Below are 25,006 nucleotides of genomic sequence, written 5' to 3' on the forward strand. Positions count from 1 at the left end.
TTTATGTTATGACATTGTAGTTTCAATATATTTCTTATTAAGACATTGTGGTATAGAAAATATAACCATTTATGGCAATTTACTTTCAGTGTTTTTTTTTCCTTGTTAGGAGGTTGGACTTTGAAAAATCTAACATTATAGTAATGAAAATTGTTTTGTATTTGGGAACATTGCTGTAGTTGAATAGATTTGCTAAAGTATGATGTTGACATGAAGGAAACGAAAGTAGGAAGGTGTAATAAACAAATAAATGTAAAAACTTATTATATGATACTAATTTACTGTTTTTGAACTAGTTAAAACTGTATTTGTTTATCTACAGTATCATGTGATCATTAAGATGCAAGATTACCTTTTAGGCTAAATGCAAAACTGGCAACATACTTTCATGATGCTATGATGAACAAATAAAATAATGTAAGTTGCTACTTCTTACATTTAACCCTTAACTTTTGAATTCTTGCATTCTAGTATTTTTGCATTTCTAACTTTACAAGATAATTTGTTGTTACAAAGTTGTGGTTTGGTTGTATTTGGGGTTTGAAACATGTTTAATGTATTTTGATTTTGAATAAAAAGAGAAAAGGCCAACCTATTTTTAAACCAATTAAACTATTAATGCATATTTTTTGGCCGAAACAGAAATCATATAATGAACCAACGAAGGCTGCTTTCCAACCCGAGCCAAACTATGCATACTTGATACTCCTATTATAAATTGTGCTTTCTTTTATTCATTAAACTATTGAGTATCAATTATTGTGCATATTGTTGTTCGTGTGTCCTATGTACAATAACTCAACACAAGTAAGCATTTGTTTTAAGGTGTGAGTAAATTTGATCAATTCATATATGGATTTTTTTTATTATATCGACGAAACATTTGAGGAAATAAAAAGATTAAATGGGTTAGATAGGGTGAACAAATCTAATATCATCTAAATTAAAAAAATATGCTTGACAAGCTTATAATTTTATGTATAGGTTTGTTCAAAAATAAATATAATTATTTAAATCAATAGTTTTGTAGTAATAAACTTTATAAGTAAACAAATTATTTCGATCATTTGTTCCAAATATGTAACATCCCGATTTCTAGTTATGAAATTCTAGGGATTTCATGCATTTTATAAAGCCTACTCGACGAGTTGGAGGGCCCCAACTCGACGTGTAGAAAGAAAGAAAGTCGTGTATTTTATAAGACCTATTCGACGAGTTGGAAGGCCCCAACTCGATGAGGTGGCTGATTATGAAACCCTAGTTTTTAGGGTTTTGCACCCTATTTAAAAACCTTAAGTCTCATTGTTGGCCTCCTTTATCACCTCCCTTGTCCAGTGAAACCCTAATTCATGCCTCATCTCTCATTTTGAGTGTGTGTGCGCTTAGAGTGTATTTTTGGAGCTCTTTTGGAAGGAACTTGAAGCTTGAAGAGATTGATTGAGAGGAAGGCTTTAGATCCGAAATTTTCACTATTGTTGCAACTATATTGAGGTACAAAGTCAATTCCTTGATCATTCATTTGCTAGATCTCTCCATTTGAGACTTTATTGCTATGATTAGCTTATATAGGACCATTATTGGTTTTGAGCATGTTATGAAACTATAACTTCATATCTGGACACCTCATGGCCTCCAAGGACTTAAAGTTGCCAACTTTATCATGTCTTGGCGCTCCTTCATGCTCTAAGTCCCTTAATAAGCTTTGCTTGAGTATTTTAGCCCCTTAATGACATGAATGGATATAAAGTTAGCAACTTTACGTGGTATATTAACTCTAGGGGACCAAATCTATGGTTTAAGGCATCAAATTCACTTGGGAAATGGCTGGATGTTCTAAGACTATGAAAACTTGTCGAGTTGGATCGGGGTTTCATCGACCTTCTGGATACTAAGCAAACTCGGAGACTTGTTGAGATGACTCGGCGAGTTGGCTAGGATTTTCTTGGTTTTTCTGAAAAACTAAAGGAACTCGACGAGTCAGTAGATGCACTCGACGAGTTGGGTCAACATGGACTGTTGACCTTGGCCGATTGACTTTGACTTTGACCATGGTTGACCAAATCTGACTTCTGAGGGTATTTTGGGATTTTGATGGAGATAATCACCTGGTGGTTGTAGGTGGTGGAGTTCGGAGCTGTGATTTAAGAGTTGGATCTTGTCAGTCAGACTTGTGATACTGTTTGGTAATTTGCATGTGTATTTATGTGTTACATGTCGACATGTTGTGTGGGTTAGGTTGAGGTTGTACTGCTCCGTGCTGTAGCCAACGTGTAGGTTGTCCTCACCATAGTATGGCTCAGAAGTATCGAATCCATTGAGATCAGGTGCACCATGTCTATCAGATCCCGTGTCATGGAACCACGAGGTGGAAGATGATGTCTGGGAGTGATGGTCAACATAAATGGCGGATGGTTGTTTCATCCGAAGGGTTGAGGGGTCACGGTTTCAGCATTGAGAAGGAATGTGACCAATATCGCACCTATTGAAGGTGCCATAAATCATGTTCTTATTAGAGGCCCAACTGAACTGACCCCGGTTTCCACCTCCTTGAGGACGATCACTTTGAGAGCGGTTGTTGTTGTATCCACAACGTCCTCCTCGACCCCTGTTATTATTGTTATAGCCACAACGAGTTTTGTTAGAATTATTGTTACCTGATCAATTTGAGTAGAAAGCTTGTGGTGAGCTTGGTTGTAGTTGAAAGCCTAGCTGGGCCACTAATTATTGTATGGCCTGAAGTGTCTCCGATTGTATAGAAGATGAGGCAGTTGAGCTGCGGTTTGTGATGGCAGCCATAAAAGCGTAGGTCGGTGCTGCTGGTGGGGCATATTTCTTGATCATGTAGTCATGATCATCGAGCAAACCATAGAGATCGGTGAAGGCAATGGGAGATTGCCTCCCAAGTAAGGTAGACTTGAATCCAGTGTACTCTTCCCGCAGCCTTGCGATCAAAAGCATAATGAGATCTGTTTCATCCATTGGTTTCCAATGTTGGCGAGTGTAGCAAAGTATTATTGTCCTCTGGTGAGATATGTTGCAGAAGACTCGTCACCTTTCATCTCAATTTTGAGCAGCTGTGTCTGTCTTGAGGGTATATTCCCTTGAAGAAGTGTGAGGTGCATATGCACGTTCCAAAGAGAGACATAGATCACGAGAAGTTGTACCTTGCACATGCTGAAAAGCGGCCTCAGAGACAGTTCACAACAATAGCATTCTGATGCGTGCATCATTCGCAAGCCATGTTGAGTAACTCGGGTTTGGAGTAGGTTCTGCATCTATTTCTGTTGATTTTGATGGTAGGTAGATTCTGGGCAAAGAATTGTTCCATCAATATAACCAAATAGGTTGTTTGTGACAAAAAAAGGTTGAATCATGGCTTTCCAATACCCATAATTTGTAGGGGATAGAGTAAAGCCGAAGTTGTGTGAGTTGTGTGTTGTTTTGTTGGTTGTAGAAAAGGATGTTATAGCCATTGATTTGTTGTATTAGAATAATGAAGGTTGATTTGTGTATCTAGGGCAGAATTGTGTCTGCGATTGAAGTGCAGCAAACAGATGAACTTTAATTGATGAGGTCAGCAGCATCAATTTATAACCACACTAGTTTTTATCAGACTGTATCACAAGAGAATCTTGGCGGCAAGGATCTAGAAGATTTTGGTTGCCTGTATATGGTGGGATCGCTTAAAGGGAGAATGAACATAAACATATGGTTTCAACTTACACATTAGAGTCGGAAGATGAATTTGGCGGCAAGATTAGGGTATTCAGGCTTTGATACCATAAACGACTTTAGGTATCGACAATTGTATTGTATTATTGTATATCATTGAATGGTAAATACAAGCGATATTTATAGGATACAATATTACACAAGAATCTCTCTAAATATAAGATAGATAATAATAGTCTAATAAACACAACACCCAATTTCTCCTTCAATTGTTATTATAGCAATCTACTTTCGTTTCTTTCTATTTATATACTCTTCAAATGATTACAATAATAGGAAGAAGATTAGGTGTACTTGTCTCTACATTACGACAAATAAAATGCCTATTGATGGGAAAACATCGAACTTTAATTGACGAATTAATTTAAAGTAGGATGCCAATACACAAACAAATTGAAGTAAATTATTATTTCTTGTAATTGGAAGTTTTTAGATCGGTGAAATGCAAGAAACAGCAAGACATGTCCATGGATTTGTGTATTATAACATTAAATCTAATCAATTATAAGAATATCATTGAAATACAAAGCAATTTGTACTACTTTAAATGGGTAAACATTTTAAAAGTTTAATATCCTAATTGGGTAGGTTTTTTCAAACTACAATACCTTAATAATAATAATAATAATAATAATAATAATAATAATAATAATAATAATAATAATAATAAAACAAATGTACAATCTTGCAAATAGGAAAACAAATAAACTGGGATCTATAATACAAAAAAAAAAAAAAAAGAACGATAAGTAAAATCTTAAATTTCTTTGTTTAGTTTAGCATCCTACTTTAGACGGCTAATAACATCGTATTTTGGACAATTCTTTTTCCTGGGTCAGAAACATTAAGAAGTTAACATTTAAATAAAGAAATGTTTGGTCACTTGTGATGTTTAATAGCCAAAGATTTTAAAAAGATACATGAAATAACATTTTACTTTCATTTTTTGTTATCAATCAAAATCATGAAAATTTTAAAATATCCCATAAAATAAACTTTTAAATAAAAATGGCTTATCTCACAAATTTCAACTGCATTCTATGATGAAAATGAAAAAAGAAACACCTCTCACTTAAGGTATGAAAATTAAGAAAAATGAAGAAATTCGAGTCCTTCATGAATGATCTATTCCAACCCATTAGGAAAACAAAAAACAACTTTTGTTTATTCCAATAGAGTAACCAATTCCATTCCTTCTCCGATTTTTACCATTCCAAATAGTAAAATGAAATATTACATGAGAAGAAGTAACTAATAATTTTAAAACGATATTTTTCAATTAAATATTAACTGAAATGAAGAATTAGTTGTTACTTTAAGTAATAAGAGTTATATGACACAAACAATACAAAATCTTGATAATGTATTCGACACGAGCACTATACTGTAACTTGTAACTTATAGGAGAAAACTCCTAACTTAGATTATGTATGCAGAAGTTTCTTCATAAAAAATGAATACACAAGTCCACGTAATCATAGATTAAAACTTCAATTTACAAAGACCGAAGACAAGAGACACCGGTCTAGGACCAGTTAATCGGTTTTTGCGGTTAAGGTTTGGATTTTTTTTGGGTTAGGTTATGGCAAGCCAAAATACTCTTGACTACTTTGTCATAATATCTACTTGTATCAATTGATCATTTGATCCAACCTGTGTAGCTGTGTAGCCTGAGATGTCTTCATTTGTCTTTTTGTTGACCATTTTTTGCACATTAAAGAAACTTTCAAAATGGATACAATAATATGCTAACATCCATATTTTGCTCTAACAATTTCCCAACTTTTTGTGTATCAATTTCTACTTAAGGTTTCATTTATTAACATGTTTGGTATTTACCTATATTTCTCACCCAAACCAACACCCTTAGTTGGCTAGTTGCATTAAATTTGCATACTTCCAATCAACTTTCCTACAAAAAGACAAAACGGTAAAAAAAAAAAAAGGGTTTTAATGGATGGATTTCAATTAAGAAAGATATAAAATAAGTAAGACAACACACTTAAAATCCTCACCACCTAGATCATTGATTCACTTTGGGCTTCCTGTCCTGTCAGATAGAAAGAGGAATAAAGGTTAGTTAGAACCAAAAGGAGAATGGTTAAAGGGATCAAGAAACCCATACCATGATTAAAATCCAAAAGATAATCGTCTGGTTAAGGTTGAGTAAATTATTAACTCAAATTAGATAGACACAAGATTTATTATACACACAAAAAAACTTCAGACAATCAATATATACACACACACACACATACACTAGCTATTTATCCGCGCCAAGCGACGGGTGCAAATTATTTTTTCATAAATTAATTTCTACAAGAGATTAGTTATTTTGTGCAAATAGTTTACTACATCTAAACAATCATCAATAGGATTCATGCTAGCAGATAAGATTCATGCTAGCAGAAGCGGAATCAATAAGAATGAAAAATCAAAATTAAAATTTTTTACAAATATACATTAACACATGCTTAATTATGTATTATTAATCATCCAACACTTCATTATACAACATATCTGAAGGATAGATTTCACTGTCGTTAAATTGTTCATCAGATTTCACTAATACTTTTATATTGGCACGTGATATCCATTTTGATAATGCCACATAAAGTTGGGCATGTGAGAAACAAATTCTAAAAGATAAGTACCTACATTTGGAATTGTTTGTACCTGAGCTTTATTGATTGCTAATGCAAATCATAATCGAATTGGAAATTGTTTTCTCTTTAGCTTGAATGTGAACATGTCATATTAAAAATAAGACAGAATGTATTGACAAATATCACTAAGCATTAGTTTTTTTTTATGGAAAATCATTAGTTACAATTCAATGATTTGTTTGCTTGACGAAATACGTCATATTAAAAATAAGAGACAATGTGTTGGCAAGTATCACCAAATAGGAGCCAACGATTAGTATGTTGCTTTTATTTGTAAAAAATAAATTATGTTGTTATTTTTGGTCGAAAATAGGTTTGTATCGTTGTTTCGGGTTAAAAAAATAGTATGTGATGTTTCAAATAACAGACAATACATCCATCTTTTTTAGTAGTTTTATGGTTTGGGGTTTTTTTTATTATGAAGTTACCTGTTTGTTAGCAGTTTTATGGCTGGTTGAAAATAGTTTCCTTCCGACTAATCTTTTTTAGGGGACCTAAAATTTATTTCCTTAGTTGGCCGATTTTGTAAAAGCATTTAAATAAATGACCCAAAATGACTATGAAAATGTGATTATATATATATATATATATATATATATATATATATATATATATATATATATATATATATATATATATATATATATGAGTAGGATCAAATGAGAACACCTAAAAGGTTGAGAACGCGAGAATAGATCTTGACCATCTAAATATTCAAATCTAGGGCTATTATCAGACGGACCATTGATGTAAATTCTGAAAATTATTGGTATTAAAGTGTAAGTTTAAATGGTGAAAAGGGTATAATAGTAATTGAAAGTTTATTTAATTTCTATAACTTCTCACACATTGATATATTTCCTTTTAAATTGACGTCTCTCTCTCTCTATACCTAGGGCATGCTTCGTCGCCTCCCTCATCTATACACCACCAGAGACGACTTTCGTTCTTCATCGTCTCGATGCAGGTATGTGAGCAAGAAATGGTTAAGGGCATTTTTAATCCCCGTCTCTTGTTTTGATCGGGAAAATAAAGGAATGAACGAAAGCTTCCAGTACATGGAACGAAGGCAACAAAGCAGATGAATGAAGGGAGTCAAATCGAGGACGACGAGAAGGAAACGGGAAGTCTCGCAGGCAAGATTTCGTCAGTTGATTCGCAAAGAGGAGAAGTGCCTGAGGTTCAACCGGTTGGAAAGAGGGGTTCCGACGGGACAAAGAAATCAGCGAAGTGAGCAGCAACAGTGGAGATAGCAAGCCCTTGGTGGTATTTTGCTCTGGTTGGTGGCAGGTAAGTGGATGTGTTAAGAGGATGGTGGGGCTGCTTCAGCAGTTCCTTTACTCCTTTTTTTTGGCAGAGTTCCAACGATGGGCTTAAGTGGGTGCTTAGGTTTGATCTTTGATTGCAGGAAACGAAGATAGATTAGCACAATGATCTCAGGGGTGTTTGTTTGCTATTGATTGACATTCACATGACTTTCGTTCTTCATCTATACACCACCAAGCCCTTTTTCTTCATAATCAAGTTTTTGTTTTTCATTCCCGTCTCTCACCCCGTCTGTTGTTTATTTTATTGTACGCACCAAAGCTTAGCAATTCTTTTTCTTGAATATGTTTCTCAGGTATGGTACTTTACCCATTTAAATTGGCTAATAGGGAAAGAAAATAAGTTATGCACATAAGGTGCTCGATGAAATGCCCGAATTCAGAAAAATAGAACTTGAATGCTTGCAGTTGTAATCTTATATGAATATAATATTAAATGTCTCATTTTGCAGTTAATCATCAAAGAATACTCCATGAGGCTGGTCCGAGAGGAGCAAGGCAAGCAACCACAACCAGTATATTTACGTGTGAATTTATGTTTGAATGACTATATTTATTTATGAATAACAGGGTATTCATTTGTAAATATTAGTGTATTTATGTGTGAATGACTATATAATTATACATAATTGTTTCATTAAAAATTTTGCAGATACAATGAATAAACATGCATATATTGGGAGGTGAGAGATTTACCAGAGGAAACACCGACACCAATACCTCTTTTGGAAGGAGAAAAAATGTGTTTTATTCATTTATGATTGTAATTGTAGCACTAGTGTCACACCCCGAAAACCGAAGGCGGAAAATATTTTCGGGGTTGACTCCACGTTGAGTATCAAATCCAATGCACATAGTAAGTAAAGTAAAACAACCATTACATTACATAATAAAGTTTTTACAGTTGTTTCAAAAGTAAAGTTTGTACAGTTGTGATACATAGTATATATAAACAAAATGAAACGGATCTTCATGTACACCGTCTTCAAGCAAAAAGGATCTTCGAGTACCTGTTCTAACGCTGACCTGAGAACACAAGCGATTTGAAAATCAGCATAAAGCTGGTGAGTTCATAAGCGATTTTTGTTTGTGAAAATGTTTCGAGTTTCCTTTTTGTTTCTGAAATGTTATGAACACCAAGAAAATCCCGTATTTTCTTAAAAGTTGGTTATTGTTTCACAAATGTAAAGTATAGTAAGTTTATATACTGAAAACATGTCTACTCATGTGAAAATGTATAACTGGTTATCTAACTTGTTAAACTGTTCTGTTTGCTTATCATGTGTTACCAGGAAAGTCCCATACTTTCCTTATTGTATGTTACAAATTGTAAAAGATGTAATGTTATCCAGTTTGTTACTCTTTCTAGTTATGTAAGTGTTACCCAGGAAAACCCCATGCTTTCCTGCATGTTGGTTTCTAATGTAAACGATGTTAAAGATGTAAAAGATGTAATCATATTTATGTTCCATGTTTTCCCCAGAAAAGTCCCGTACTTTCCTGATTAATAGTTACTGTAAGTGAAAGATGTAAAAGATGTAAAAGATGTATCATATGGTTCATTATTACTATAAGTAAATCTCTGTTATCCTAATTGCGAGTTCCATAACCATACAATAGACTAAAACCTGTGGCAATAAGTAGTCCACATGTGGCAATAAGTCGTCCACATACTTATGACTTTCGTTACCCTTGAACCATTTCGGTTCGGCTGTAGCTAGCAGCCAGGTGTGGGGTAGTCAGCCCCGTATAGATCTATACACTCAAGTCACGCTCTCTAAATACCAGAGATTCTGGTTATGGGTGTAGTCCTCCACTCGCGTATCTCGGTGGAGTGTTCTCCGAGGACGTGTCTCCAATCATACAGGATTAACAAATTTACTAGTAATAATATGATAGTCCTCCACTCGCATATATGTGTGGAGTGTTACCGAGGACAAAACAGTGTACAGGTATTATGTTCAACTGTTTAATGTCATGCTTTTTAACTGATAAAATGTGGAAAACCATTTGTGAAATATATGTAAAACATAACAGTTTAAAGACCTATTTCACAAATATATGTTACGTGATCTGTATGTTCAAATGATTATCAGTTGTGGTAATCAGTTATAAAAACATATGAAATATGAAACACACATTTGAAAACATGTTTTGAGTACAAGAATTCCCTTGTACTTTGCTTGTGTTCCCCCTGAAAACAGTGAAAAAGGGTAGGGGTATGAACTCACCGGACTCGGAAACGTGTTGGTTTTGAATGCTAGACGTTGGTTCGGGGTTTGATTGCTCGCGATGTTCCTATGTAAAATGAAATAATGTCCATATATATAATTAGGGATACATTCACTAATCATATGGAACATTACACTCCAATGAGGTTAAACACCTCAAAACGAGCGTTTGGAGTGACCCGGGTGACATCTTCGGACGTGTAATGGCACTAGGGACTTGGGACTTGAGTTCACTCCCCAAGAGTAAACATTTTAAGGAGTTTACAACTATTGAACACACACATACATGAGTTTACGGCCGTAAACTCATGTAGGTGTGGTTTTGATGGTTTAAGGGCTCAAATGGACATGGGGATTGCTAGAATGGATTATCTAAAATGCCTTGGAACACTTGGAATGAATTTACATCATTGAAAACATGAGTTTACGGCCACACTCATAGAGTTTACGGCCGTAAACTCACCCATGGCTAAGAATGGTTAATTTGAACTATATAGGACAATCACATGTGATTCTAACTAATTTTCTAAGCATTGTTATGAATTTAGGTTACCATTTTACAAACTTTTAGGAGTTTATGGCCTAGAGGAATGTTCTATGGCCGTAAACTCTCCTTATGCTCTTGAAAAATTAGTTTTTGATGTTTAAAACACTCACATGCAATTCTAGAAATCTTTCCAAGCTTTTAGGGTGGTTTAAGACATCATTAGCCACACTTATAGGAGTTTACAGCCTAGGAGGAGTTCTTTGGCTGTAAACTCACTTATGTAGGGTATATGTTGTGTTTAAGGTCTCCAAATCATTTTTAGATGAATCTAGGATTTACCACAAGGCCATTGGTTGAGTTTGAAAGCATTTTGACATGTTTTAAGGCACTAAATCACCATTTAAGAGGAGTTTACGGCCCAAGAGTATGTCTTGGCCGTAAACTCACTTTTATTACCCAAAAATCATGTTTAAAGTGTTCCAAGTCTAGATTAGCAAGCCCTAATGTCATATCTAAGTCCCAACTATGATTTGGAAGGGTTAATTGGCTCAAAAACCCCTTGAATATGAGTTTACGGCCCAAGAATGTGTCTTGGCCGTAAACTCACTTTTGTCCCTTAAAATCATTGTTTTACATGTTATAAGTCCTTTCCATTAAGCCATTAAGTCATATCTAATGTCCAATAATGCTAAGGAAGGGTTTTAGGGCTTAAAAACCCCATTGATAGGAGTTTACGGCCCAAGCTAGTTCCTTGGCCGTAAACTCATGTTCTTGGTCCCAAAACACAAATTAAACACAAATTTAAAGGCTAAAGAGGTTGAATAACAAGTTAGGGGTGTTACCTCTTTGATTTCAAGCCTTAATTCTTTGTTTTGGACCTTGATTTTGGGTTGAGGAGAGAGGTTGTGAGTGTTAATTGAGAAATTGACCAAAGGCTTCAAATGGAGTCTTAAACACGTTTATATAGTGTGTAAGTTTTGGACACGGTGGAATTCTACCCGATACCGGTGTTAGACGAGGCTTTTGGTCGTACCCGATTGGGTTATCGTAACCCGATACGGTAATTTCTAGAAATATTCCAATCACTAAAGTTGGGTGTTAAAATGATTTCTAAATGTATAAAGATACCCATTAAGTCATTTTAAATGTGTACTAATTAATGACTTAATTATACGGAACATCGGAAATCGAATTTGGAATGACGATTGGTTGCGCGAATTGTACTACGAAAGAGTTACAATAAATGATACGAAAATTTCGGGTTGTTACAACTAGTTTCAGTGTCAAAAATATATATATTGTAACTTATTCATTTACTATTATAATTATTTTCTTACATGAATAGAAATGTGTTTTATTTATTTATATATGAGTACCATTTTGGTTGATTTTATAATCTTTTTTTCGGGTTTTATTCATTTATGATTTTACAAGTGTATTCATAAATACAACCGAGTTAATTCATTTATAATTTACAATTTTATTCATTTTTAAATGTAATGTATAAATCATTATTTATGAAGATATATATTTTTTTAAAATAAATGAGGTAAACCGATAAATTATTCATTATCAACTGTTGTTAGTAAAAATAACAATATAAAACAAATAAACGTTTTTTTTTTTAATTCATGTTAAATGATATTTTTATTAATTTATTAATTAAAAGGAAGATTTTTAAGTATTCTTAGTAATTAGGAAAAAAAAATTCCCATGATTTTCGGAATTGATTAATTACTTTCCATTTATCCATATTTAATTAAATTGTAAAATGCCTCTAATGCCCTTATAAAATAATTAGTCTAGAATTGTTCTCGCATTCTCAACCTTTTAGGTGTTCTCATTTGATCATTTCCCTATATATATATATATATATATATATATATATATATATATATATATATATATATATATATATATATATATATATATACCTTAATATCTATATTTGACATAGTTATTTTTGGGTTTATATTCATTGACTTATAGTCTCTCAAAGTCGGGATATCAAAGTTGGAAATTTTATGTTTTTCATCTTTTTCTATATTTTGTGATAGTTTTAAAACATGAATATCTCATTCGTTTGAAGTCGGATTGGCATGAGGTTTTTTCCAAAGTGTAGTTTATAGTTTGTACATGATTTTACACTATAATTTTGTTATTTTTGGGTGTTTATTCATTGACTTATAGTCTCTCAAAGTCGGGATTGCATGTTTGATCTATGTGTTTATGGTTAATGTTCTGCAAGGACTTCGGATTTGGACCTTTAGGGCATCCAAGTAGCATAAAGTCTCTGTGGTTGAGGTGATTGAGGGCCCTATTGAGTGTAGGACCTCTTAAAGATCTTGGAATTGCATGTTTGAGCTCATTGGGCCGTACATGCACGTAAAGTTTGCAACTTTACGTGGTAAACATGCTCGAGGACCTTAGATCTGTGGTTTTGAAGCACTGCATGTCTCAGATCTGGCCTACTTGGGAAATGGGTCGAGGAACTCAGCGAGTCCCAAAGTGGAACTCGGTGAGTTCTATGAAGACAGTCTTAGACTCGGCGAGTTGGACGAACAACTCGGCGAGTCCTATGAAGATTGCCTGGAGCTCGCCGAGTTGTTCTTCAACTCGGCGAGTCGGTACTCGAGTCGGCCCCATAGTACCGAGTGGTGAGTCAAGGGTGACTCAGTGAGTGGGGAGAGGGACTTGGCAAGTAGGACCGGATTAGTAAGGGCAGGACTCAGCGAGTCCAGTCAACTGGAAGTTGACTTTGACTTGGATTTCGACTTGGTCGAGGGTAAAAGGGTCATTTTACCCTAAGTACATCTAGCAGTGTTTGACTTATCGTTTTGTGGGAATTATAGCCGGAGGGCATCCGCAGCAGCAACAGCAGTAGTAGACAGTCAGTTTCCGATCAGATCAGCATCTACTTTGAGGTGAGTTACCTTCCAGTAGCGGTGGGTCTAAGGCCACAATGTCGGCCCACCAGTAGGAGTTGTATGTAGATGATTGTCTCTATGATATTCATCTAAGGAATTGCTACTACATGTGTTGTATTTATGTGCTAGTGAAAGTAGGGGGAGATAGTCCCCAAGATATCCGGTCGGTAGGGCCGAAGGGGTTGTCATACCCAGCTATGTTAGATAGATTATGGTATTGTGATACATGTTATGTGGTAGTAGTAGAGGGGAAGAATAGTTTCCCCAGTATCCGGTCGAGAGGACCGAAGGGGAGGCCAGCACCCAGATATGCTAGGCAGTATCCGATCGAGAGGACCGAAGGGGAGGCCAGCACCCAGATATGCTAGGCAGTATCCGGTCGAGAGGACCGAAGGGGAGGCCAGCACCCAGATATGTTAGGCAGTATCCGATCGAGAGGACCGAAGGGGTAGGTCGGGCACCCAGATATGCCTGACAATTTATGTATGTTATGTGATTATATGGTATGTGGTACAGTTGGGGAACTCACTAAGCTTCGTGCTTACAGTTTTTAGTTTTGGTTTCAGGTACGTCTTCAGCTAAGGGAAAGGATTCGGCGCGGTAGCAGCATATCACACACACTCTTGTTTCCGCAGTTATGAGTTTATTCTGGGATTGATACTCTGATATTTCGGTTGTTTACATGTTGTGGATTTCAAATTTGGGTTTTCGATGTGAAATGGTTTAATTAGACAATGTTTTAATTATTACTGTTTTCTAAGTAAAGTTTTAAAAACGAAATTTCTAAACGTGAAAATTGGGTTGTTACAAGTTGGTATCAGAGCCAGGTTTGAGGGATTCGGACACACCTTCGGGGGTGTTTGAACTCAAATCGAGGGATTAAAAGATTTTGGGAAGAGAAAATGTTTTCTAAAAGGCTAAGTAAAGGGTTTTAAGAAAGAACAAGGTGTGTGATGTGCGCGACCGGCCGAGCTCAAGTAAGTATTCCCCAATGTACCCATACAAGTTTATTTATGTTTATCCGTTTCTGTAGAACAACATGCTAGAATATGACTAAGGATCTAGGAGTGATGCCTTATGTACCTGCTTTATGTGCTTCAGTATATGAAAGAGTTGCATGCTAGAGTTGAGTAGACAGCAGTAGGGTAGCCTGTTTAGGTTATTCCTGATAGTATGAGTTTAGCACTGTATGTTAGTTCATTTTTCTCTGTGAGGATAGAGTTACTTGAGATTGTTTTCCTTATGTCCAAATGTTGTTTGCTCTGTGCTATGTGGGCTTTGAAGTGATGGGAGTTAACTATTAGGTGAATACGTTAAAGTCACATGTGATCAGGGTTGAATAATCTCAGAGTGTTGGATTTGAATCTATTGCGTAGCTTTTGTTTGAGTCTTAACCGTTATAAAGATGAGTTCCTTACTCGAAGGATTATCCGAGCCTCATCACATGTGATTGTATTCAAGTAATAGTTAATTGGCATCACCAAGAGGCCTTCAGCGGCTGAGGACTGGGTTAGGTGGAGTCAGAGGTTTCCTAGGGTAAGCCTAGGATAAAGAGTAGCAGTGATCAGCAGTTGTGGAAGGGACCTGGTTGAGTCAAGGCGGTCTTTGGGGAAGGGACGGATAGATGTGGAACGTAGTATGGGGCCATACTACTGAAAGCAGAGGATCCGTACCCGAACCGAGGAAGGCTAAGATAAGACCAGGGAACTTGTAGTGGGTGGGATCCCTCCAGGGGTATCAGTATCGCTAACAGTTGTTATTTCTTTGTATTTCAGAATGGTGGTACTACGCCCGAGGCCAGCAGTTGGCAGTTCAGGAGAGGGATCGGGTTCGGGATCAGGTTCCGAGCCAGGAGATGAGAGGTTGTGCGAGTTCATCACGTCTGAGATCACCAGAGGTATCCTTGAGTCGACCCCCATTATCTTCGGGTCGATCAAGGAGGGGATATTGGAGATGATGGAGGATCGCCTCCGGGCATTTAGGAGTGACATGGCGTCTAGCCAGTGGGGATCTCGCACACAGTCCTTCAAGGACTTTCGGGGCAGTGGTGCACCATACTTTCATGGGGTGAAGGACCCCATAGCTGCCAGGCGATTGATTGCAGACATCGAGTCTGCACAGTTGACTAGCTTCTGCCCCGAGGGATCGAAGGTGAGGTATGCGGCAGGGTGCTTACGAGACCGAGCTCGAGACTGGTGGGAGTCAGTGGGTGACTCGTTAGGAGCCTCAGCGATCAAGGCTATGACCTGGTCAGATTTTGTGACCAGATTCAGGGCAGAGTTTGCACCGGCTGTCGAGCTTCAACAGCTGGCCAGGGAGTTTTTGGACATGAGACAGACGACGGAGACTGTGGCGGAGATCACCACCAAGTTCCAGGAGAGGGCACTGCTGGTGCCCCAGTACGCAGACGACGAGGACATGAGGAGGACCCGCTACCATGATATGCTCCGGGCTGATATCCGGGAGCACGTTAGTTTTTCAGCTTGCCCTACCTTGGACTCCATGATTACCAGGGCGACGGAGAAGGAGATAGATTTGGAGCACATCCGGAAACGGAAGGCGGAAGAGGGACAGTCAGGAGGGGCTTCGGGGAAGAAGCCTAAGGGACCAGATGTGGGGCTGAAAGGCCAACAGGAATGGGGCCGCTGCAGGAAATGCGGCAAGACGCACGAGGGGGCGTACAGGTCGGGATCATCAGGCCGCTATAAGTGCGGAAAGCCTGGGCACTTTAGCAGAGATTGCACTGCTCCGGCAGCGGTTATTCAGGCATCTGAGTTGCTGTGCTTCCACTGCAACCAGAGGGGCCACAAGAAGGCTAATTGCCCCCAGTTGATAGTTCCAGCGCCGGTAAAGGCGCCAGCTCCAGCGACCCTGCGGATCACGGATGGCCGGCAGGGCAAGGCAGAGGCTCCAGTGATGAGGATCCGGACATTTCAGCTGACCGCCGAGGAGGCACGCGCTGCACCCGATGTGGTGACGGGTATGATTATTTCCTTATCATTATTTATATGATGTTATGATATTGATATGTGCTCGGTTTATGTATCTATATGTGTTCGTATCGTTCCATGTGAAAGGTATCCCAGTCCAGGTGTTGTTCGAATCGGGTGCTACCCGATCGTTTGTTTCCCTTGCGCTTAGCAAGAAGTTCGCTGAGACATCGGGCATGTTGGATTGCCCTTTGGAAGTAGAGATTGCCGATTATCGATCGGTGCAAGCATCAACAGTGTTCAGGGATTGTGTTTTGAGGTTATTTGAGGAGCGTTATATGGTGGATCTGGTTCCCATTCTGTTGCGTGGGAACAAGGTGATTATAGGTATGGATTGGTTGAGCCCCAATGGGGTGGTGATAGATTGCGCGCAGCAGCTAGTGCGGGTCAGGACCCCGAGTGAGGAAGAGTTAGTGATTCATGGCGAGAGGCCACAATGTGGACCCTCAGTCTGTTCAGCAGCGAGGGCTAGATGATACCTTCAGCAGGGATGCACTGGTTATGTCGCGTATGTGATGGATACCCGGGAGGCAGGTAAGGTGACGGTGAGCGAGGTTCCGGTGGTGCGAGATTTCATAGATGTTTTTCCAGAGGAGCTTCCAGGATACCTCCGCAGCGATAGGTGGAGTTCAGGATTGACCTCGTTCCTGGTGCGGCTCCAATAGCCAAGGCACCGTATCGGTTGGCCCCTCCTGAGATGCAGGAGTTGTCTACGCAGCTACAAGAGCTGTTAGACAAGGGATTCATTCGACCGAGCAGTTCACCCTGGGGAGCCCCGATTCTATTCATGAAAAAGAAGGACGGGTCGCATCGGATGTGTATAGATTACCGGGAGCTGAACAAGGTAACGATGAAGAACCGATACCCACTCCCGAGGATTGATGATCTCTTTGACCAACTTCAGGGAGCGTCTTGGTTTTCCAAGATCGATTTGCATTCAGGTTATCAGCAGATGAGGGTCAGAGAGGAGGATGCGCAGAAGACCGCGTTTCGGATGCGCTATGGCCATTATGAGTTCGTGGTGATGCCGTTTGGGCTCACCAATGCTCCTGCCGCGTTCATGGACCTCATGAACCGCGTATGCAAACCGATGCTGGATCGGTCTATGATAGTTTTCATTGACGACATCTTGGTTTACTCCAAGACACAGGAGGAGCATGAGGGGCATCTGAGGGAGGTTTTGGAGACCCTGAGGAGGGAGAGCTTGTATGCCAAGTTCTCCAAGTGCGAGTTTTGGTTGCGCGAGGTGCAATTTCCCGGACAACTTGTCAATGAGAACGGGATTCTAGTCGACCCGGCCAAGGTCGAGGCCGTGATGAGATGGGAGGTTCCTAAGTCTCCATCCGAGATTCGGAGTTTCCTAGGATTAGCAGGCTACTATCGGAGATTCATTCAGGATTTCTCCAAGATAGTCGTACCCCTGACGCGGCTGACGAAGAAAGTCGTGGTCTTTCGGTGGGGACCCGAGCAGCAGGCTGCGTTTGAGACGTTGAGACAGAGATTGTGCGAGGCGCCAATCTTAGCCCTGCCAGAGGGCGTAGAGGATTTTGTGGTTTATTGTGATGCGTCGATCTCAAGCCTGGGCGTAGTATTGATGTAGAGGGGGCATGTCATTGCTTATGCCTCGAGGCAGCTGCAGCCTCATGAGGCGAACTACCCGACACATGATTTGGAATTGGGGGCAGTTGTTTTCTGATGGGTTTTGGTCATAAGACATCCTATGTGCTCATACAAACCCTAATGCTTGGATCTAGGTTTCTCTATTGTACATGCTTTGAATCCAAGACTATAAACCCTAATTCTAGCATACAAGTAATCATATTAATATGTAATTAGGTTTAAGATCATACCTTGATTGTTATGTAGCAATAACAATCCCAATTCCACCTTGGATTGACTTTGGAATGCTTAGAGTCACAAGTGTCACTCCTCTAATGGCTCACAAACACCATAAGCAAATGGAGAAGGTATAAAGAAAGAGGTAAGAGGTTAGAATTCGTATCTAGGACCTCTTGGGAAGGGATACACGAATTCATGGCCCTAGGGGTGTTTATATAGGTGTAGAGATAGGGTTTCAGTCATTATCCTTATCTAGTTGATTATCCATTAAGCAACCAATAAGATAATCCTTGAATCCTTATCATACTCGAATTCCAAGGGATTTACACCTCAAATTCGTTCACCATATATATAAGATAATCCTTACCTTATTTTGTAACTATCACATAATTACAAATCAGCCCCTCTAGTTTAATTAATTACATTTGATCACAAAACTAATTCTTAATTAATTATTGACCAATATTAATTAAACAAATATGATTTCTCCTTTAATATATTATTCTTATAACATATTAATAAATCATATTATCCTCTCTCTCTCTTTATTCATTTCTCCAATCAAGTTGCTTTGGTGAAGGCAACCCAAAAGGACCATGCACCATCGGGTCAAGTACATACCAAAATAGTTATGGACTTAGACACTAATCCAACAGTCTCCCACTTGGATAAGTCTAACAACTATTCTGCGTATGACTTCAGATCCTGATCTGCAATCGTAGCTTTCCAAAGCCGCTGTCAACTCTGATCCTATCATATACGCGTGTCCTTAGATAAGGGATCATATATTCCTCCATTCTAGATATCGTATGAGATATGATTTCAAATCATTCTCTTTGTACTATATCTCGATTTCCGATTTATGACGACAGACTAACTGAACAAATCAAATTAGTCCTAGCCCGGTCGAGCATTTACATATGTCATCACTAAACCATCGAGGGGCCCAAAGATATCGTTTTTATCCTACCTTGGATAAAAGGAACGGATAAACTTTGATACAATGCTTGCTTGCACTCACTAACCAAATCACACACAACAATATGTTTTATAACACCAAGTTACTGGTGCGTTTACATATTATCAATGTGCAACCGATTAGCAAGATACAACTCACACATCTCGGTTTCAAGAATATAAGATGTTATCGTCTCACTAATCACTCATAATACAATTCATGAAGTGATCCAAGTGAGTGTGGGTTTAATCCAATGCTCAAATCATATTCATAAGCACACATGAACGTTGCAGCAAACATTTGCTTATGTCTAATACTCTTTTAGACAATCCACACACCAATTCACGACAGTCTTCATTCATATCTACTTCCAACATATGAACGACTGTGGCCCGTTTGAATAATTCGATTATTCTTAATAAACTCAATTATTCTGGAAGTCAAAACATGCAAGGTGAAACACAAGAATAATACTAATCCCATATGGTCTCAAACCTTTGAGTATAAACAAAACACGTTTTATTTATCACCATATCGATTACTCATTATTTGTCGTTTCGGGTAATCAACTTCTTACATGAATTATTACACTCGTCCCATGCTCCTAGCATGCACACAATGTTTACCTACGGTTCTTACTTTTGTGAAATAGACAAATTGAACACAATTCCAATCATTCTCATTTTACAACTCCAAATCCATTTTCTTAAGTGTAAGAATATCAAATTCTTGTTACTCATAGAATATACTAGATTCTAACACTTTATGCAACGATCCTTTTGTAATGTCACTGCACCAAAGTCTCAAAAACTATTGCCAATGATATTACAAATTCCTCTATCGGAGATTGTTACAAGACAATTCCTTAGATATGATGTCTCTCACTCAAGGTACATTCCTTTGAACTTCCTTTTGCATAAATGTTTCTAATATAGACATAGATTTTTAATATTTACTTCCCAATATGGACACGCTTCCATATTTTCCATATGACAACTAATTTCTTAATAGAATCTTATCTATTCGTAATGATGTCGATATTGTCCATCCAATATGGAAACATTTCCATAATTTCCAATACTATACTTCCAACTACTCACAAGCGACCAATCCTCGTTGAACTTTGGATTGTCCTTTGATAGTTGTTTAATTATTTTAGTCAAAACCAATTCTAGTCCCTTTTCCCTCTAAATGCACTAGACATTTGGAAAATTTTAGAATGGTCAAACATTAAAGCATTTGCAATCGATCCTATACCCGGAGCGTATGGGACATGATGCACAATGTTTTATTTGCTATGTTCTCAAAATTTGAATTGTGAAGAGGAATGCCGTAATCACAATCGAAATTTTAAGAACACACTATGTACCTTTGACTAAATTTATTAACATTCCACAACCTAATCCTTTAGATTTGAAATGAAGCATAATATTCTCTCCCTTAATTATAGCAAAACAACCTTTCAACTCTTACAACTTTGCAAAGTATGACTCTTGTTTTCTATAATTAATATTGCCAACAATGCAATACGTGCCTTAATAATCATACAATCATAACATTTATGCTCCCACTATCATGATGATTATTATAAAACATAACACTTATGCTCCCACTAGCTTCGACATGATTCATAAACATCTTAACTTTCAGAAAAACAATACTTATTGAATTTCTTAAGTTCATGTTTCTAATACTTAGTGCTTTGATAATCTTTTATCAAGGCTTCTTGAACTTATACACCTTTGCCTTAGATAGTTCATATGTGTGTCTTAACAATTAAGACCAATTGCCAAACCTCACAATTCAAATTATGGAAAGGGATGCCGTAACCATGATCGAATTCGAGAATGCAATTTTACAATCACTATCTTCTTAAATCTTTCTTAGTGAAAGCATTTTCTCACAATCATTTTCATGAAGGAGGAAATCTTATGACACTTAGATTTAAATAGTGTATGTGTTCCTATCCATGTGAATTTGTTAAAAAACAAGGTTTACGACAAATTCAAACTCATATGGATTGAACTTTCTTAATCTTGATTTCTTGCCTTATGGTAGCACAGCTGCCCACCACGTCTTCCAAGTAGTTAAGCAACTCACCTTTTCCTATCAATGTACTTTCCATTGATCAAGGTCCTTGCCTTTTATGCATTCAAATGAGAACTCATAGGACTCACATGCATAATTAACTCGTTTGGATTGGCACAGAAACAAAATAATGTCTTCACGATAGGTTGTAAACCTCAACTTGTGTGCTAGTGATGATCAATAAAGTTTATTTGATTTGTTCTTGAAACTTTTCAAGACTATTAAGACTCCCACTGACTCCTTGACATATAAGATTCTCTTGTCTATACATTTCTTGACAAACAAATATTCAAGAGTTAGTGTAGCTTTTATCAAAACACTTCATAAATTGGTCCAAGTTGGTCTTTGTCTTATTCAAGACATCACAACTTTCCACATTTGATGAATGTTATAAACCTTTAATACTTTTCACTCATTGTCACAATCTTAACTTTAAGACTTGTTATTGGAACGAAGTATGATAGACTTCTTGATTTAACCATTTCTTCAATCCTTGATTCCTCATCTTAAACATACAATTGTACTAAGACTCACTTAGAGGATCAATTGAGATATGGTTCTTAATCATTAAGACCTATCATAAAGCATAAAAGCTACTCTCCCTTCTTCTTAGAATGGAGAAACTTTTATCTCTCTGCCTACATGATTCTTCTTGTTCGTTTTGCTATTGATCTAAACCCTTTAATCAATTCAAAATTACACTTAATCTTGTAAGTGTAATAATATTTACTAAGCCTTTAGTAAATCATGACGAATATCTTTGTTACTCTTATGGTAAACTCGATCAACACACAACTTTGTGTACTCGATCTTCTAGTCCTTCACTTGACACTTTGTCAATGAATTAGTCTAATTTCCAAATATGAAATTTCTCATTCATCGTACAACCAAGTTGCGTGATTCCAAGTTTCTGTCCAATTGAAACTTGGGCGATGAGAAACTCTCCCTATTTGGTAAATTCTTGACATTTCCATAACTAAGAATCATATCCATTCGTTGTAAAAATATGCAAACATCAATTTTCATAACGATTTCATTGCAAGGAAGTAAACAAATAAATAAGTCAAACAAAATTTATTTTATTTATAAAAGCAGCGGAAAAACATTTGTCCTTACAATGCAAAATCTATTGAAAACTATGTAAAAAGAAAATTTCTAACAACTCTATCATAACTATCTAAGCTCAAAATCCAATCTTCAAGTCCATGAGATCGAGATCCATCTCTTGTGATTAGATTCATCTTGCTCTCTTATCAAGCTTCCTTTCTTTTCACCGATCCTTCAAAACATTCAAATGCAATCTTATCACATCATGTATTAAGAATCAATGAATAGGAACTTAATGGAGTTAGATAGTGGATCTTACCTAAAGCGTAGTCATACTTTTTGACTCTCCCATGTCTTAGATCTCTTAGGTAAATAGGGCAACTTCGTCTCCAATGCCCCTTCTCTTGGCAATAAAAGCAAATTGACTCCTTTGGAACAACACATGGAACTACTTCAGACATCGCCTTTCTCTTATGATCAAACTTTTCGATCATTGCATGTCTTTCATTGCCATTGTTTATATCCATAGAGGTCTTGAAGGTAGATTCACCAATCAACTTTGCTTTTCTATTGCGCCAAATCATTGCAGATTCAGCAACAATAAGCATATAGGTGAGATCTATAAGGGTCATGTCGTAGTTCATCATATAGTACTCTCTTACGAACTCACTATACGAGTTAGGAAGTGACTGGAGAACCCAATCAACAGCCATTTCCTTACAGACAACAGATCCTATCAATGTGTGACTTCATCCCTAGGACGTGTGCACACACGGACTTACCCTTTTTACGTTTACTTGCCAAAAGGGCTTGAGTGATATTGAACCTTTCAATTTTACAATCTTGTGGGTTAGGGAGAATAATTGGAGGTGGAGGAGGAAGTGAAGCATGATTTCTTGTTCCTCGATCGAATCGTGGAATATCATCTTCATGTGGAATACTTGTTCCACGGGATTTGAGAAGACCATAGTTGTCGAACTTTGACATCGGGAGAAAAAAAACGAATTCAAGTTAGTTGATTCATTGAGTCCTTGGTAAATCACCCAAATGAAATTCCAAGGCTAGGACCCAACACAATATTCTACAACTCGGGAGAGGGATGCCGTAACCCAAATCACAGAACATTTGAAGGTAAGTGAATGACGATTCACTAATTTCCACCATGAAAAACGAAAAAGAAAAATCTATGAAAACTCCTAGATCCTTTGAGATTCATTGAACATTTCAATGGCATGTTTAAATCTCGATATGCCCCTCTTGTTTGTGACTGGGATGCCGAGGATCACAAAGCGGGTGTGAATAACCATGCAAACTACATGGTGCCCTCACATGTTACAATCACCTATTCGATGTGCCGGTAAACCACACACGCTCCACCGAACTATGACAAACATTGAGTCACCCTTTGCTACCTTTGCTTAGAACCATTTAGTGTGCCGGTAAACCACACATGCTCCACTAACATCTTCGCAAGGGCACAAAGTGTAATTTCATGGAATTGCATCAATTCACTTTGCCTAAGTAACTAAGATTGGGAATTTGAAAAACATTTAGTTACTTGGTATTTCATTATACTTATAATGGAAGGTTTCGTCCTATCCTACCCGTTCGGCTAACGACCCTCCACTAGTCAAGAGTGCGGTGGGTAAGAGTGGATACCCATTCAATCGCCATTTTATAGGCAATTTCCTTAAACACCCCTTATAGACCAGCTTCGTGAATGAGGCCTACTAACGGTAAGACTGACTTTTACTCATACATATATATAATGTTAGACTTTTAATCTTATATATAGTATAGGGTGTATTTTATACTTTTAAAATACTATATGGTTAACTTTAACAATTACACTTTTAATTCAATTAAAAAGTTAACCTAAACTTTTATGGATTTATTAAACCTCTTTTAATTATACTCCTTAATTAATTAATAAAACCATAAGGGTGTGATTTGAACTTTTTCAAAACAATACAAGAGTTTTAGAATTTAACATTTCTAATTAAACCTTTAATCAACTTTTAAATTCCAAAACTTGATGGCAAGTTTTTGAAACATTTCAAAACATTTGGGTTTTAACTATTTAAATTTCAAAACTTCAAAACTATTGGGTTCAAATTTAAACTATAAAACCTAAAGGGGAAAATATGAAACTTTTCATAACTACAAGGATCAAATAACAAATAATCTAAACTAACATTTAGTTACATAATTATCCATATTTGATTTGTTTAATGATTTCTTGCAAAACAATTTACCAATTAAGTCAAAATAATTAAACACTTATCATATAAGGAAACAATTATCTTATTAATTGATAGATATCTTCTATTAGATCAAAAATATAGTCAAATATATCATATAATCGGATTAATATTGATCTAACATGATAAGGTAACTATCCCAATGCAAAAACAGCAAGAAATCCCGAGATTATCCTAATCTGACGAGTTGACTCGTCGAGTCAGGCTTGGACTCGTCGAGTCACCTTGGACTCGGCGAGTTCAGCTATGGACTCGGCGAGTCCAGCCTCCAGAAACCCAAAAAACGAATTTTCCAGATATCTAATGCATCAATACAATTGAAACCAAGCTAGGCTCTGATACCACTGATGGGTTTTGGTCATAAGACATCCTATGTGCTCATACAAACCCTAATGCTTGGATCTAGGTTTCTCTATTGTACATGCTTTGAATCCAAGACTATAAACCCTAATTCT

The 25,006-nt window shown here is 37.2% G+C and overlaps 1 protein-coding gene and 1 long non-coding RNA gene across 2 annotated transcripts in view; one reads left to right on the forward strand and one right to left on the reverse strand.

The window, feature by feature from the left end:
• LOC145071091 (disease resistance protein At4g27190-like) overlaps nt 1–25,006 on the reverse strand; it is a 260,526-nt gene that overhangs the window by 216,978 nt on the left and 18,542 nt on the right. The gene's annotated exons all lie outside the window — the stretch shown is intronic.
• Nucleotides 1,058–8,842, forward strand: LOC145071097 (uncharacterized). The gene is made up of 4 exons (XR_013690237.1): nt 1,058–1,491; nt 7,295–7,688; nt 7,807–8,221; nt 8,376–8,842. It is a non-coding gene; the product is annotated as an uncharacterized LOC145071097 (long non-coding RNA).

The sequence above is a fragment of the Lactuca serriola genome, chromosome 8, assembly GCF_051521515.1.
Source record: "Lactuca serriola cultivar US96UC23 chromosome 8, Lser_US96UC23_V15, whole genome shotgun sequence".
Classification (NCBI taxonomy): domain Eukaryota; kingdom Viridiplantae; phylum Streptophyta; class Magnoliopsida; order Asterales; family Asteraceae; genus Lactuca; species Lactuca serriola.